The sequence below is a fragment of the Euprymna scolopes genome, chromosome 21 (assembly GCF_053919585.1).
Source record: "Euprymna scolopes isolate OS-2025 chromosome 21, ASM5391958v1, whole genome shotgun sequence".
Classification (NCBI taxonomy): Eukaryota; Metazoa; Mollusca; class Cephalopoda; order Sepiida; family Sepiolidae; genus Euprymna; species Euprymna scolopes.
The window spans coordinates 117,642,557-117,650,293 of record NC_136502.1 but is presented as its reverse complement, the minus strand read 5'-3'; the positions used below and the strand labels follow the sequence as shown (position 1 = coordinate 117,650,293).

General features: G+C 36.3%; 1 pseudogene; it reads right to left on the bottom strand.

Annotated features, from left to right (window-relative positions):
• Positions 1-3,556: 3,556 nt before the first annotated feature.
• On the bottom strand, positions 3,557-3,683 carry LOC145243289 (U2 spliceosomal RNA; annotated as a pseudogene).
• Positions 3,684-7,737: the final 4,054 nt, after the last annotated feature.

Genomic DNA, 7,737 nt, shown 5'->3' with positions numbered 1-7,737 from the left:
CAGAAGATTTCGGTTCACGTTACACTTGAACTTCTGCATGTAAGTACAGTTGGGGAAGCAGAAACCCGGAAGGGAATTCCATCGTCTAGCAGTTCTGGGAAAGAAACTACTGGGGTAGAAAGCTCTCTTACATCTAGGGATCTCCAATGTGTAAGGGTGGGGTTTAGCTGCTTGTCGGGTTTGTCGGGGGGGTATTTACGTCATGGGGGCATTTGTGCTTGCAGTTCGTCAGAGCATTCACCATTAAAATACTTATAGAACAAGCAGAGGGGTGCTACATTTCGTCGGTGAGACAGAGGCTGCAGCTTAGATGGCAGTTCAGCACCTATTAGGTTGGCGACTCTCTTTTAAACCTTCTCTAGGAGCGAGAGACTAGTCGCAGATGCACAAGCACAAATATGAAAACAATACTCCATACATGGGCGAATGGTGGCCTTATAGATGTACAGGATACTTTCGGGCGTTAGTAGCTTTCTAGAACGATAGAGAGAGCCTACCTTCTTCGCAGCCGTCCTGACAATGCTCTCAATGTAATTGTTACAACTCATGTTTCCTGTGAACGTTAGGCGAAGAGTTTAAAAAAAGTACTTTCAGATAATGAATCTTTGGCCACTGCTATTGGTGGTAGAGAAGGTTTCTTGTAATTATTGAAGGAAACAAGTTTAGTCTTGGCAGCATTGAATGTGACCATGCATTTGTGTTCCCATTATACTACAGATTGGAGGTCATCCTTTAGTGTTTCTGCCATTTCCTTAGATATGTGTTCATTTGTTTTCCTGTCGTGCCTGTTATAGAGTGTGGTGTCATCAGCATATATACCTATCTCAGAGGCAATTTTGTCGGGGAGGTCATTTATGAATATTAGGAATAATAAAAGTCCAAGGATAGACCCCTGAGGTACTCCCGCATTTATATCATATTGTTTAGATGTACGACCGTTAAACACAACGTAGATTTTTCTTTAATCTAAGAAGGATTTAATTATGTTAAGTATTCTTCCAGTAATACCGTATGATCTGATTTTCCTTAGAAGACCTTCATGTTATACCCTGTCAAAAGCCTTAGATATATCTAGAGCTACCGATCTACCTTCCCCTGCTTTGTCCAGTGAATGGTATATACGTTCAGAGATTACAGTTAAGATATCTGCTGTGAAACGGGCTTGGCTAAATCCTTATTGTTGGACGGCCAGAAGTTTAGCATCTGTAAGGTGATGGAATAAGCTTGGTTAATTAGGAACTCAAATATTTTGGCGAAAGGTGGAAGGAGGCTAATGGAGCGATAATTTAATGGGTTAGTTCTTTCGACAAAGTATTGAAAACTGGTACCACAGAAACAGTTTTCCAGCAGGCAGAAAATTAAGATTGATTAAGGCATTTTTGTAAAGTTTGGAGAGAACTGGAGCTACTTCGGCGGAGCATTTTTTTAATAGCACAGCCGAGATGAGATCAGGTCCACATGCTTTTGAAGTGTCAAGGTTTTTACGATAGCATGCACCTGAGATGAAGGTGATTTTTCAGATCGTCTAGCGTGGCGTATGTCCGCAAACGACAGTCAGGGAGGGGGAGGTTAGCAGGGTCCAGTGTGGAGTTGAGGGCAAACCGACTGGCAACATGTTAGCCTTCTCTGTTGCTGAGCAAACAACCTCATGATTATTGCTTAGTCAGGGAATTTTTGATTGCCCATGATTTACTACACTGTTATAGATTTTCCAGAAATCACGAGTTCCTAATTTCTGTGCTTCGATGCGTTTTTTTTTTGTGTGTGTGGTTTCAGTAAATCCTCGTTTAGCTGTCGCTATTTCTTTCTTACATTTACTTCTAGCTTCTATATACTTCTGTCTGTTTGAACTGGACTTATGTCGGTTAAATCTGCGGTACGCATGCTGCTTTTGCGCAATGGCAGTTGCACAAGTAGAAGTAAACGATTGAGGAGAGTGTGGCCTGCTATAACATTTCCTTCAAAGGATAAAGTTTCTATGAAATATCAAAAACACTAACAGTGCATGTATATCTAGCCCAAACGAAATAATTTAAGGGTGCAAGATTTTGCTGTTCTTCAGGAAATTATCGCTTTCTTCCAAGGCACAGCATCTCGTATTTCCAGATGGAAATCCACCTCGTATTAACCAAGACCAACGTGGCTTACCATCGATAAACTAACAAGAACTTGTGTGTCATCATATTCTGTTATCTCACAATCATCGCAATGCTCAATGTACAATAAGGATTCCTCCAAACTTGCTTCACCATATTCTATATATATTGGAACAGACAACCTTTTATTGAGTATCCAGTGTCTCTAGAGAAAGCAGGTTCCTATCCATTCTTTTGCATCCTATGATGGTTGTAAATAACATAATTGAGAATGTATTATTCGTTGTCATAAATGATGAATGGAAATTCCTAATTAGAAAACACAGAGGCCTCGTGAGTGATTCATTTAAAAAATATTTAATAAATGTGGAAAGAGTATATATATATATATATATATATATATATATATATATATATATATACAGAGATAGATAGATAGATAGATAGATATAGTGCGGATATGAGGAATTTAACTATTTAAATAATCTACATGTTTTCTTCATTTTGTTTGTCATAGCTAAGATAATTAGACCAATGTGATTAATGGTCACGTGGATTAAAGCGTTTGATATATCTATATATGCATATACACACACACACACAAACACACATATATATATATATATATATATATATATATATATATATATTAGCATCTTCAGAATTTGATATATGACATAATTATGTTCACAGTCAAACAACGTCGAAGCTCACAAAAGCCACAATAGTCGACAAACAGGAAGTCCAAGGCTCGATAGAGAAAGTTGTTTACAAATGTTTCAATGCAATAAAAAAGCGCCGATGTCTCACAAAAAGCAGTTTCGACTCTAAAGGACAACGCCATCCAGCAATGTTAACCCAGCGAATAATTAATGATAGGATGTTCTGAAAATTCTATCATTAATTAAATTACGTGTATATATATATATATATATATATATATATATATATATAACTATTCATTTACTCACATAAATTAATACACGAAAGTATAAATTTATGCGTAACTTTTAAGTATTTACTTCAACAATGCTCAATATGTAGGTAGAGCTAAATAGTAAGTTATAAAATATATATGGCGCTAGGATTCATCAGGCATAAGCCTGATGAATCCTAGTTTGGATGAAACGCGGAATATTCTGTGTAGCTTAATCGCCATATATATATATACGTAATTAAACAAGGCCGATAGCCATTAGTCGCGTGCGCTTGTGTAATGAATGAATGCGTGAATGTAGGATTGACATGAAATTCTTAAAGATAAACTAAAATGACCGAAAATGGGCTAAAATGACTTAGATAAATAAAAAGTAAATGACTTAGAATGACTTTAATTAAATTAAGGATGAATTGAATAACCTTAAGAATGACTTGAATGCTTAAAAATAACTGGAATCCTTCACAAGCAACTTGAATGATCTGGAGAATAACTTGAATGGTTTTGAGACTGACTGGTTGTAAGTGGGTGATCATTTTACATTAAATTAATACAGAAAAGTGATCCCCCACTTTATATCACAATAAGTACAGCATATAGTAAGAACAGATATTACACTTTGATCTTGACCAAAAGGCCAAGAAAAGGGTATTTATTTGCTACCCCACCGAGAAAATTAGGCACAAGGCCGATTTTTAAAATGAGGAGTGAAGGGGAAATGGGGACCAACTCCCCGGGGAGTAGGGGAGCTGGATAGTTACAATTGGTATGAAGGATTGCCCCTACATTGACCAAGGTCTTATATGTGGGTTCGCCCCCATATGTGGTCTTTGCTTGCAGTATCTGCCGGTACAGATACTACACTTTGATGTATTTATTTGCTCCCCCACTGAGCAAATTAAGCACAAGGCCGATTTTTAAAGTGAGGAGTAACAGATACTACACTTTGATCCTAACCAAAAAGCCCAGAAAAGCTTAAAAAGCTAAGAACAGCATCTATTAACAACAGACCTTTGATCTTAACCAAAAACGCCATGCACAAAAGTGTTACGGACAGACCGACCGACCGACCGAGCGACGAGTGACTTATAGAGTCGCTTGCACGCGACTAAAAAAATATATTTTATACATTACTAATGTGGTTTTTGATTTCCTACATTATGTTTTGATAGGTTTTATACGAGTTAAAAGCATCAGGATAACCAACAAATGCTTTATTAAACTGTTATAATTTTATCAGCATCTTGTTTAATCATTTTTAGTACTAAGCTAGAAACTAGGGTATAAAATCTATAAATTCTGAGGTAACGCAAGGCATTCTCAGAAACTCAGACATATAAAACATTATATATATATATATAGGGAAGGTAGTATTTTTGTGCGGCGTACGAACTATTTGAATTGGGGGGGGGAGTTCTTATTCATCAAATATTTATACATAAAAATTCCATCCTTAATTTTTATATCTAAATCCAGAACTGTAGCTTGTGTTCCTCTATTATTACAATTTTATTCTTACTATATGGGATGTATAGCTCTGTCTTGTGTCCCCATTTTTTTTCGATACGAAAATGTTTTATTATGAGGGTGTCCTCTTATTTTAATCATTTGCTGAGAGAACATTACTGTGAAACTTTAAGGTAACATAAGTTGATAAGTATCAAAATATATTCGCCTTCTATTGATAAAAAACAAGTACCAAAAAAATATTCAGCTTTACTAGAAAAAAAATTGCTTATCAACCAATTTAGTATTGTTTATGTCAGTACCAACCGTACTGTTTTTTTTTAATTTTCTTAAAGAAATACTGTACTTTCACCTAACAACTTGCGTATAAATAAAGAAGTAGATGTTGAAAAAATGACACACTTTTGCTTATTAAAAAATTTAGTATTTTATTACAACAGTTCCCACCGTACTATTTTCCCTTAAATGAATACTGTACTTTCACCTAACAATTTCTGGAAAATTAAAATAATTTAAGTGTTTATGTGCTGATGGTATTGCGCTACGTTTTAAAGTTTTATTTTTACTTCAAGGTTTTATATATAGGTGTTAGGTGAGATCTTTTTTATATTATATTGTTGGGTGGAAGTACAGTATAATCGCTAAACACTTGCACCTACCGATGTTATTTAAGCAATTCATCTTTTACTCAAAACAAAACAAACATATTCATCTTTTATTGAAAAAAAAATTTGCTTCCTAAAAAATTAAGTATTTTCTTACGACAGAACATACCGTATTATAAACCCTGACATCCACATGTTAAACACGTCTTTCAAAATAACCTCACCTAGCATCTCCATGTTAAAAGGGCTTTCCAATTTAAGAGTGTTTATTCCGAAAACTCTTAACATGGGGAGCTTGTGGGTGTTAATACAACGCTGGGTAATCTCGTAAAATAAATCCAAAAATTGCAAAATAAATAATAAATTTAAATAAACAATAAAAAGTGTAACATTTTTTTTTAAATATTTATATTTATATTCAGTAAATTTCCAGCAGTTTTTTTTATTGTTTTTATATATGTTTTTCAGTGCGTTTGTTTGGAAATTCGCTGCTGCTATTGCTTTGCTCAGCTTATTCCAGAAACTGCCGGTGTAACCCGAAACATAATTGACGGAAAATCCCGAGGATCAGGGTCATATTCTGCTAGAGTGCCAAACATTTCTTTTAACTTATATGTAACTAAAAAGTGTATGGTAACAGGATCTTTGTAATTACCTATTTTCATTGCTCAATTACTTATAGCACTATGATTACGGCTGTTATGCTTTCGGAATAGACCAAAAAATACGACAATACAATCGAGATTTTCACTTACTTAATCTGTTCTGGACACAGGTGCTTAGCATTTCAAAATCATTATTTAATATTTTTCACACTTAACATTCTTTCATAACTCCTCGGGCAACGCCGGGAAACGGGTCCTGCTAGTATACACAAACATAAACATACACATATACATACACACACACACACACACACATATATATATATATATATATATATATATATATATATTTCTAATATGAGAAGTTTAAGCAATCTACATGCTTCCTTCATCTTGTTTATTAGTTGATAACCACGCAGATAAAAAGCAGATATGTTTATGGTCTGGTAAACACACCTTTATACCTATGACACGATTACCAAAGTGTTTCCACCCATTATTTAACGGCATTAGAAAAAGACGGACTTTACTCCTTTCTGACCGCATAAAAATCTAACCGGAGATCAGAAAATTAGGAGGATCAAGTAAAACGCTTTAGACTAGTAAACCTTGCCTCGGTCGCACTGTTGGCATTTCCCACAAGCAAAGATATACCACCTGAGAGAGCATACATCAACTAGTCTATATAACATTACATTATGCAAAGTTTACACAAAAAATCATTCATTGGACGATTGATTCTAAAGATCGTTCTATTTCAATTTAATTTCTCGAATAAAATAATAAGTGTTCACGTATAATCTACTGCATACTGACCATTTTACTACTTGCTATTTCGAAATGCCTTGTTCTCCTAATACGTGCTGTCTATCACATTATCTAGGCATCAAAGGAAATTGGAGCTCTGACAACAAATATAACTACGAGCGGTGTGCAATAAGTAATGCCCCTGACCCACTTCTAGTTGTCCGATCTAGCTAAAATTTTGCATGTACAAAGATTTATATCTCTACGGGTTATGTGGCAAATTGCAACTCTGAACTATTTGTGGTTTCTGATTTACAAGTGTTTGAACTGAGTCAGGTGTGAAATGTGAGCGTGTTGAATGTCGAGCAGTGACCCAGTTTTTGAATTTGAAAGGACACACACCACAGGAAACTTTTGATGAAATGAAAAAAACTTATGGTGATAATGCCCCATCATATAACCTTATAAAACGCTGGCATTGTGAATTCAAACATGGTCGGAACTCTGTGGAAACAGCTCCCAGACCTGGTCGCCCCTCTTCTGCCATTGATGAGGCATCTGTCCGTCAAGTTGAGGCTGACATTTTGTAAGATCGGCGCATTACTATTCGCCAAATAGCCCAATATGTCAAGATTAGTACAGGGTCTGTGGAAACTATCATTCATGACCATTTGCATATGCATAATATGTCTGCCAGATGGATTCCCAGGTTGCTCACACCATTCTAGAAGCGAGAACGCGTCGAGTGTTCGAGGATGAATTTGGAGATGTGCCAAGAAGATGAGTCAACGTTTTTCAAAAAACTGATTACATAGGATGAAACCTGGGTCCATCACTATGATTCAGAGACCAAAACCCAGTCAATGCAGTGGAAGCACTTGGACACCACCTCCAAAGAAGGAAAGGGTGCAGCCCTGCACTGGCAAGGTCATGCTCACAGTCTTCTGGTACCAGGACGGAGTAGTGATGACAGATTTCCTGGCAAAGGGTACCACAATTACAGTAGCATATTATGCTTCACTTTTGAGGAAATTAAGGGAAGCTATCAAAATCAAGAGGCGGGGCAAGATCAGCAAAGATACCCTCCTCCTACAGGACAACGCTCCGGTCCACAACTCGCATGTCACCAGATCAGAAGCACGGGTGTGTAGTTATGAAATCCTACCTCATCCTTCCTACTCTCCTGTCTTTGCACCATCTGACTTCCACTTGTTCCCAGCCATGAAGTTGTTTTTGAAAGGAACGCGTTTCCAGATGATGCAGCCTTGATTTCTGAAGTC